This window comes from Arachis ipaensis, chromosome B8 (assembly GCF_059453495.1).
Source record: "Arachis ipaensis isolate K30076 ecotype BB chromosome B8, ASM5945349v1, whole genome shotgun sequence".
Lineage (NCBI taxonomy): Eukaryota > Viridiplantae > Streptophyta > Magnoliopsida > Fabales > Fabaceae > Arachis > Arachis ipaensis.
Window position 1 is genome coordinate 126,243,825 of NC_142443.1, and position 10,507 is coordinate 126,254,331.

Consider the following 10,507-nt stretch of genomic DNA (forward strand, 5'->3'; position numbering starts at 1 on the left):
CCCTGGTATTCGGATGGTTATTCTGAATAGTATAGGTTGGTATCCGGATGATTATTCTGAATAGTATAGGTGATGTTCATTTTATTCATAAACCAAAGATTTAGCCTATTGTACATATTGTACGCTTAAGCCATTGGCTCCTTAGCACTACTCTTATTTATATAATTTTTTGATAGTCACTAAATATTTAAATTTTTAAGTAATAATATACACTCAAATCTATTCCTTTGAATGTTTTTCTTATTTTCAATTTCTCAGAACCCTTAATGCCATTGAGATGAGAAGAGAAAAGATGAGACGGTAACAACAGCGTTCACCTTCCATCGCCGTTCACCTTCCTTCGCCATTCGCGTTCTTCGCCGTTCACTTTCTTTCGCCGTCGCGTTCTTTGCCGTTTGCGTTCGTGTTCCCATTTGCGTTCGTGTAGAAGCCACTTTGCTCTGCTTCAAACTCTGCGGCGGAAATGCCCTCCTTCGTCGCCGCTGTGAGTTTCTCAGAACTGCCACCACATAATGCTCTGCTTCAAACTTCTTGTTCTTTGTTATGAATAAGTAGCTATTTGATTTGGTAGTGGTTTGGATTTTTTTACGAGACTGAATTAAAGTTTAATTTCACAAGCGCTCAACATGTTCGATGAAATGCTTCAACCAAATGCTTCACTGATTTTTATCATTAGTCCTTTATCATTAAGCCCCTTTTTTTGTAGAGCTATGAGATCAGTTGTCATCTATGAGTCAATTATTTATCCGAATGATTAACTATTTTCACTTTTACTAATTATTCTGCTGGTCTTTCAATTATAGTAGTAGTAGGTATCATGTTAACAAGCCTAGGTTCATGTTTTCTGAGGCTTCTTTTTCCATGTTTGTTGAATGCTTTAGCCCTTGAACACTAAAGTCTGAAAGACCATCTTAACTTTTTTTTACCAAAGATAGGAGACTCGAACCCGCAACCTCTTAATTGAGTATGGGGAGACTATGTCATTTGAGCTCTAATTCATTGGCAAAGACCATCTTAACTTGTTTTTGTATGAGAATATAATATAATATGTATATTTATTTCCATTAAAGGTCATGTGTTGTGTTAGTTCATAGTTATGTATATATTAAGGGTGTGTTGAAGCCTCTCGTTGAAGTGAAAAGAAAAACATAAAATAAAAAAAATAAATAAAAAATAGTGATGAATATGGAAAAAGGAGTTAGTAGGCAAAGGATTCGATGGTCCCAAAACGTTTAGACGATTAAATGGTCCCATAACAAAATATGTTTTTTTAAGTTTTTTAATAACTGCTAAATAGTCCTTATTTAATTTTAATTATAAATTAGTCCTTTATATATATTATTTAATTATAAAATCTATTTTTTATTTTATAAAATTTTTTTTATCATTCATCTATCATGTTTATTGAGAATCAAAAACTAAAACAATAATAAATTAGATCTTCCATTAATCGTAATAAATATTTTACAATCTTAATCGATCATAATTTTATCATTGATCCAATTACATACGTATTGGGTTGGAAAATCGTGTTTGTTAAAAATTCAATCGATTGGAATTGATATACAATCGATTGAATTTTGCAAGGTATGTGGGATTTTTCTTATTCAATTGATTGGTCATATTACCCAATCGATTGAAATCATCCAAGTAATCTGGGTTTAGTTAATTCAATCGATTGGTTCTGTTACCCCATCAGTAAATTATTATTTTCGAAAACTCCATTTTTCAACTTTAATTCCCCAAATACGAATTTTTTTATGCAAAACAAGTTCGCCGCACTATAATTTTCATAGAGTTTGTCTAACCCGGACGAACTTCACTTTAAATTCTAAAAAAAATGGCTAACTCAAGTTCTTAAACTTCACAATAGATAATGACAACCATTATCATCGTTTCCAGAGTACACAAGAATATTGGAGAAATAATAGTTTTTTTTAATTTATAATGAGAAAAAATCCTGGTTAAATATGTCTTATTCCGTGTATTTTTGGAGACGATGATAATGGTTGCCATTAATGTTGAAAAAGCCATACTTGTTATCGGTGTATTTTTGTGTATTCCTATGTACTCTTGTAGACGATGATAATGGCTTAAAAATTTGAGTTTCGTTGGTTTTGAAATAAATTCGAGTGAAATTTGCCGGGGTTAAGCAAACTCTATAATGTGAACTCTATAAAAAATATAGAGTGCGGCTAACTCGCCCTAAATAAAAAAAATCGTATTTGAAAAATTAAAGTTGAAAAATGGAATTTTGGAAAATGATTTTTTTTTTTAAATGATAAGTAAAAATGATTTTAGTGTTATAGGAAGTGTACTGGAATTTTTTTCATTGGTAAATTTTGAAGATGTTAGGTATATTTACAGACATTGGGATGGATGAGTAATACTATGAGGACGATGACATTAACCAACAAAAAGAGCTAGTATGTGACCAAGATATGATGGATAAACAATATGAATCTGAACAAGATTTTGGAGATGAATTTAATAACGGAATAACAGAACCAATCGATTGAATTAACTAAACCCTGCTTTGATGATTTCAATCAATTGGGTAATATGACCAATCGATTGAATAAGAAAAGCCTCACATGCCTTGCAAAATTCAATCGATTGAAGTTTGAAAAGCCTGACTTTCAATCGATTGATTTGTGCATCCAATCGATTGAATTTCTAAAAAACACGATATATTTTTTCAACCCAATAAATATGTAACTAGATTAATGATAAAATTATGATCGATTAAGATTGAAAAATATTTATTACAATTAATGGAATATCTAATTTGTTATTGTTTTAGTTTTTATTCTCAATAAACATGATAGATGAATGATAAAATAATAATTTATAAAATAAAAAATAGATTTTATAATTAAATAATATATAAAGGACTAATTTGTAATTAAAATTAAATAAGGACTATTTAATAATTATTAAAAAAATTTAAAAAATATATTTTGTTATGATACCATTTAATGGTCCAAACATTCTGGGACCATCGAATCCGGTGCCGAGTTAGTACATTTTACAAAGGAAGGGTGAAAAAGGTTGAATAGTGTGTGACTCTTTTTGTTTTTCTTTTGGCTACTCTTTTAACAGTTAACCTATTTCTTATTGTTATTAGAGGCTTAGACGAGATTTTAGATAAGATTCATTCATATAGTGATATGTATATAAGTAGTGCAACTCTTTAATTTGGTATGTATGGCATATAAATACATATTTACGAAGAAAGAAAAAGACACGTGGTAAAAATATCAAATCAAATCTTACATATCCCAATGAAATGAATGGCACTACCACCATTTCTTGCAGCTTTGATTAAAGGCACTAAGGCAGATGAGGGATGGGGTTACTACTGGGTTTCCAATTCTCTGTTTTCTCTTTCTTGTTCATTTAACAATTTTATGCATAATCATACTGTGGTACTGGTTACATAATTATGCTAACATTTTATGCATATTCAATTTCTTACTAGTATACTCGCTCATTAGTAAATTTTATGCATTATTGGTGTGTCTTGCTTGTCATTAACAAACATGTCTTAATACCTTGTTCCTGATTTTATAGTCTGCAATGTTAGGTTGAGTTGTAGAAAAAATAATTTATCCTAGTTTTTTGTGTGTGAAAAGGGGTTAGCCTTGGCCCAAGAAGGATGTTGCTGCCTTGTGGCATAGAGTTCATTGACATTGTAAGTGTAATTTGTGTGAAAAATTGAAAGGTTCCACCACTTAGGAGTGTAATTTTTAGGTTAGACTGAAATTCATGGGACATTGTCAATGTGAAGTTTTTCCCTTTTACAAGCTGAACAAAAATTTGATATTAGTCCATGTAGAGTCTTTCTTATGTTGTAATGTTAAAGCACTACGAGTCTATGACTTTATCTTTTCAAATATGCATGTCTTGTGGAGTTGGATTTGATCACAGGGTATGCATTTATCATTTAGAATAGTTGGATTGAGGTCTGTAACAGTGAGAGCTTGCATTAACTTTTCAAACACTATTTATGCTTCAAATGGTTCAACGATTCATTACCATATACTGAGCCTATTTTAAGATAATTAACTCTTCCTAATACCCTGCAAAATGAAGCCACATCTAGAATTAAAATCTGATATGATTAATTAACTTTGGTAATTATAATTCTTAAAAGAATCATATTCTAGAAGCTTACTCATCAAGAGATATATAATATCTTTAATTTCAACCTTGCTTAATACTCCAATGCTGCAGATTAGTAATATGTACATATAATATGAGAAGTAATTTGTGCTTTTTGTAATATCTTTTGTGAAAGTAGGGAGAAGATTCAGACAAGTATTGTTGGAAGTGAGAGAGTTAAAAGGTGGAGCTTCCTTGCGACATCGCCACATTCAATTAGTTTTTTTCTTCATATTTATTTTTACTATGTAGTTTTTCTATATTTTTATTGCATTGTACTTTTCATAGTATAGTATTTATTGCATTACAGATAGAATTAAGGCTATACTCTTGTTTTTAACTTAGTTTTCACTTGAGCATTGTCTTATTTTGTATTTGGTTACTACAGGGATTTTCTTCATGGAGCCGGAGGGGGCCAATGAGAAGTGTGGCCGAAATGATATAAAAGGTATTGCTTTTGAGATGGAAGGGAAAACTGAGGAGGAAGTTGAAAGATATGCAAAGTTCTTCAAAGACAGATACAAGGAATTAAATGGTACGCATTGTGACAATTAAGCATTCTTTTGTCTGTCATTTCTGTGTTTGGTTTATACTTGTTCTTTGAAATTTGTTTCTGATTAATATATGTTATTCCTAATTTACACATTTTGAATCATTCTTTAGATTATGATAGAATTATTAAAAACATTGAGAGGGGAGGCTAGAATTTCACGGAAAGATGAAATCATGAAAGCTATTGGGAAGTTGGACAAAACAAAGGGAAGTTATACAATGAAGAATGTGACAGGTTCATGGTTGGTATTATTCTTTTTTAATGTTAATAATAATAATTTCACTTTTCATTTAAACTCCAGAAGTCTTCTTGTGTTTTTTTTTTTTTTTTTTTTGCAGAATTCTTTTTTACTTCATTATAAAACTTGCATATATGAGGAGCAAGTAAATTTTCTTGTGACCTGATTTTCTTATTGAGGTAAGATAAGGATATACATTATATTTAAGTTTATGGACTTGCATACTTAATTTTCATCATCAGCAACTTCTAAAATGATTGTAGTTTATAATCATAGTCTCTTTAAAACTTGTTGATTTGTTAGCTATCCTAACATATTCTCTAAAATATTTTCTTTATATTCTCTAATACGACCATCTTCTTTTGCAAGTAATGAACCTCAACAACATAGACCATCCAACATTTAAAAGAGTTTTACAATTGAATTGTTAGCTTTACATGATTGGATTAAGTTGGAAGTTTTTGAATTTACATCTTATGGATTATGATTATGGAAAACTTTGTAGAATTTAACTTTTGAAATACATTGTTGCTATTTTTGTAAAACTTATGGAATTGAGTTTGAATTTGTTGAAATACAATGCTATTTTTGGAGAATCCAACTTTTGATAATAGAAATAAATTATTATTTTATTAGTAGACACATAAATTATTATTTATAATAAAAAAAAGTTTTGATGTTGGAAAGATTATGACAGTTTAAAAAGTCACTAAATACAGGAAAAAACTGTCACAGAAATTAGTAATTTAGTGACGGTTTCAAATCGAAAAATCGTTACTAAAAATAATGTAACGATTTAAACAGTCATTAAATATACTTAAAATTTGTCGTAAAAACTAGTAACTTAGTTATGATTTCAAATCGTTGCTAAAAAATTTGTAACGGTTTAAAACAGTCAAGAAATATAAGAAAAAAACTATTACTAGATTTAGTAATTTAACGACAGTTTGAAAACGTCGTGAAATATAGCACAAAAAACACATTGACAAGTGTTACAAATTAGTGACAGTTTTATACTTCAAAAATCGTCACAAATAATTTAGTGACACTTCTTACCAACGGTGGTGCAAAACTGTCACTATATCAATTGGCGACACTCAAATTTGTGGCGCTTATTTTAACCGTTGTGAAAACATTTAGTGACGGTTAAAACTGTCCCCAAGCATTAAAAAGACCGTCGACAAAATGCTATTTTGTTGTAGTGTATCAATCAAGGCGAGCAAACGAATACGATAGGCATATAGAGCAATTAGATTACTAAGAAAAATTGTGTAGTGCTTTATATTTTAGTAGCATGTTTGTGGCATGTATTAAGAGTTAGAACATATAAAAGGAATGTTGTGGTTATTAATCATGAGGTTTGTGTTTTAATCTTGTTATAGTCCATGATTATGAATCTATTTTTGATAGCAATTTCAAAGAAAATGGATAAATAGTGTCATTGAGTATATCTTTATTTTGCTTTTGTTAATGAATCAAGTTGTAATGAACAATTAAAAAAATAGAATAAATAAATATTATAAATATAAAATTATAAATGTTAAGTTAAATAAAATAATTTAAGTTATTATCTTATTATCTCCATATCTTTATCTATATGTAAAATTTAGTATACCAAAAGAATAAGTTAAATTTTTTAAAACACTGAATTGAGAGTCACATCTTTAGCGTAATATTAGTTAGTCATCAAGTTAATACCGTTACATTTTGAGTGAGTGCAAGCATTCACCACATTAGATAATTGTCTCCATGTGAATTATTTAAGGAAGATTCTTGAACTACTTTAATTAAAAGCAAAAATTGACTTTATAACAAATTGAAATATCATTTATCCGGTCAAAACAATAATTTATTTGAAACCAAAATATGAATATTAATGACATAGAACAATAATAGTCATAATAATAAAACTTATGATGGTCATTCATTGCTGTGTTATTTGTATATGTGTAATGAACATACATGAACATATTCCCCATTTGAAATGATGGGTAGACTCCGCATGATAAAAGCTGATTATTAAATCAAAAATCTCCTCTAGAGGTGTACACGGACCGGGTGAAGTTGGGTTTGATGTGACTTAGACCCAGCTCGAAATATATACCGAGTCTATTTATTAGACTCGAATCTGACCCTAGACCCAATGAAACCAACACACTTTCGGGCCACAATTATACCGGGTGAAAACCGGGTGAAAATCAGGCCATTAACATTATATCACTACCACAGAAGCGGAGAGTAGTGGCGAAGAAATAGCAGCTGTGGCCAAAATCGCCGCATATTGGACGGATAACTGCAGAGATGACCGGCGGTCTGGATAAACGACGCAAAACGCTCCTAGATAGCGGCTGGGCAGCGAAGACCGCAGCTAAATCAGGATATATATCGTCAACATTCCTCGTCTGACCCTATATTCTTGGCGCGCACCAAAGCAGAGCAGAGGCGCGAAACACACCCACCCCCTGTGCCACAATATACCCGGCGACTACTTCCATAAACGCCGCTAGGTGAGTTTTAATTCAGTCTTCCAATTCCCCCTTTTATATCACAACCAATAATCTCTTCCCCCCAATTGTGCAGAAACCCGCGAGTTTCTTTTAGCAGCGCGCCAACCAAGAGCAAGAACAGAGCCGTGAACTTCAGCGCAGGAACCCACCCAGGTGAGGATCTTATCATAATTCAATGTGCCCATTCCCCCCTGTCATCTTATACCCTTTAATTGAGTCCCCCAATTTTGCAGAAACCCCTAAAATTTTCGAGCTATTGCATGTCATCCACAAGTCCTGAAACCATACTCTCTCAGCCATTGTGTGCAAAATTCCTGACCTTTGCTCCACCTTGCGCTTTCGTGTTGGTCGTCGAGCCGCACAGCTGCCATCAGTGCTTCTCTCACCGGGGTTGAAGTTGAGCATCTCCCCCTTCACTGGTTCGTTCATCCATATTGACCTCTTTTTCGTGTTTTCATTCTTGGTTCAGACTTTTGAACAATAATTTGTCTATATCTTCTATGTGTTGGGGTTAATTGCTGCTGTTTAGAGTTAGGAATTTGATTCATGTGACTTGATCCACTATGAGCAAGCTCAGCTGCCTAATCATTTATCTGTTGTTGTCATTACTTTAACTATTTGAACAATAGAGAGTTGATTATCTAGATAGATAATTCAGTATGATTAATTAGTGTATTACTCTATGTATGATTAGCAAGAATTGAGTATGATGAGTTAGCATATTACTTTGTCTATGATCAACAAGAATTGAGTATGGTTAATTATTATATTACTCTATGTATGATTAATTAGCTATGTTAAAAGATTAATCTAATTAGAGTATACATACAGCTGCACATCTGTGTATGATCAGCCTGAATGAATTGATCTGTTAATATTACTATGGTTGTCTACCCCTAATAACTTACTTTTTACTATGGACTTAGTATAGACCTTGCTTGTTTAATTTAATTTATCATTTATTTAATTGACCTCAATTTCTTTGCCTTCACGAAAGTTTTCTCTTTCTTTTTCATTTTTGGTTAATACAGTTTACCGTTTCATTGCAAATGAAGACAAAATTTCAATTGAACTCAGTTATATGCTTCATTATTGTTACTATAATTATCATTGTTATAGCATCTTCCTTCCATGGCTCAAATCCTCATAATGGTATCCCAATAATCAGCTGTCAGGCCCATTATCTCTATTCTATTATGCTTGTTCCCTGCAGAAAATTAGGATTTTCAGTTAGATTTGTTGGTCAAAGTATTAACTAAGTAGTTAGTGTGTTTCTCACAAATACTGAATTTCTATTTGTGGAATTTTATAGCAAAATTCTTTAAGTCATGGAATACAAAAAAAAAAAAACAGGGCTAATATATTCGATGGAGGGTTGGTGGATTGCCAAATAAAATTAGCAATGTTTATGTTTACCAAAGAATTACTTATTTTTGTTTTCTCAAATGTGATAATGTGATTCTTCTGCAGTTTGATTTTTTTTTTTTTTTGTATTTGTAAATTCAGTACTTAGTAATAATTGGTTACTTAGTTTTGATTATTTGATTATAACGTTTAATTAATTGGTGTTAGTTTTTTTTATGAACTGTGATATTACTTCTGCAGTTTGATCTCAGTTCAAGTGAGAACATTTAAATTTATTTTGAACCTTGAGATGTGTTTTCCAAATCTACTACTACTAGTGCATTTCGACAAAAATGCATTTGATATAGTTTTACCCGGATTGGATTCTAGCCTCAACTAATTTTATTCTGTTGCATTAACAAAGTGGTTTTTTTCCAAACCTTACAATAAAAATCTATTTGGTTAACACTTATAAATCAGTACTATGATAAAACCTTTCTTTTTATTCTTGTGTTTCTTAAAACTGCCTTCGTTTTTTACCTTCAACTTGGCTGATTTTTTACTAGCATGAAAAGTTATCTAATATTGACTTTTTTTGGTATTTATTGTGCTATGTCTATTTATTTTATATGTAATACTAAATGTAATCTTATAACAACTATTTCAAGGTGTTTTTCCCTTGTGCACACACTAAATTTTCAACATCGTGTACATGATTTTTTTGGGTGGTGCTATATGATATGAATGTTTTCTGCATGAGAAGTGTTGAACATTAGTGGTCTGTGATGTAAAAATATATTATTAAGAAGCTGGCTGATATCATTAGAAGAGGTGAAATTAAACTTTGTGAAGCTGAATTTGTTATTTTATTAATTATGTATTGGTACATAGGATTTTGCTGCATATTGGTTAAAATAGCTTAGGACAAATTTAGAGTAAAGCACTTGTGCCATGCTTATACAGTGCTACTCTGTTAACTCTAAGCATATAATAACAGATGGTAAAGGGCCAAAGGGCTAAAGTGATAGTGTCCCAATTCTTATATATAACAAGCTGAGTGTCTTTTTCCTTCTTTTCAATTGGCGAATAGAAGATAGTGTTAGAGTAATTAACATCTGTGTCACAACACATGTTTGAAATGCTCATCTACATGATGCATGGGCTTCACACACAGCTTGTGCCTTTCTTTCCTCTCATCATTTACCATTTTTTAATTCTTGTACTATTGTTTTTAAGTTAGTCATAAAATGGGGCTTTTCTTAAATAAGTAGTTAATTAAGAACCCATCTTTAAATACTCTTTGTTAGCTAGTAAAAAAGATTCTATTATGTTTTGTTAATTAAACAAATATTATAACTTTATGCCAATAATTTAAGGTTACGATTTAGATCTTATAATAAGTTAATTTTCCATGACCAATTTTAATCAATAATTTTCATTGCTTTATGATTAAGATCAATGATCAATCAAGTACTAGATCACATGTAGTTTCAGTTAATATATAATTTTATAGGCATAACCAAACCAATTGCTTAGCTTTTCAACAAGTAAAGAACAAAAATCCTACTCTTTCTGTCTCTCGCATTAATAGTTAATACCAAGAGCATATCATAAACTAATCTGTTTCTTTTTTCATGATAAATCCAATTTGACCTCCACTTTTGACTTTCAAATTCCAAACACTACTCCAGGCCTCCAGCA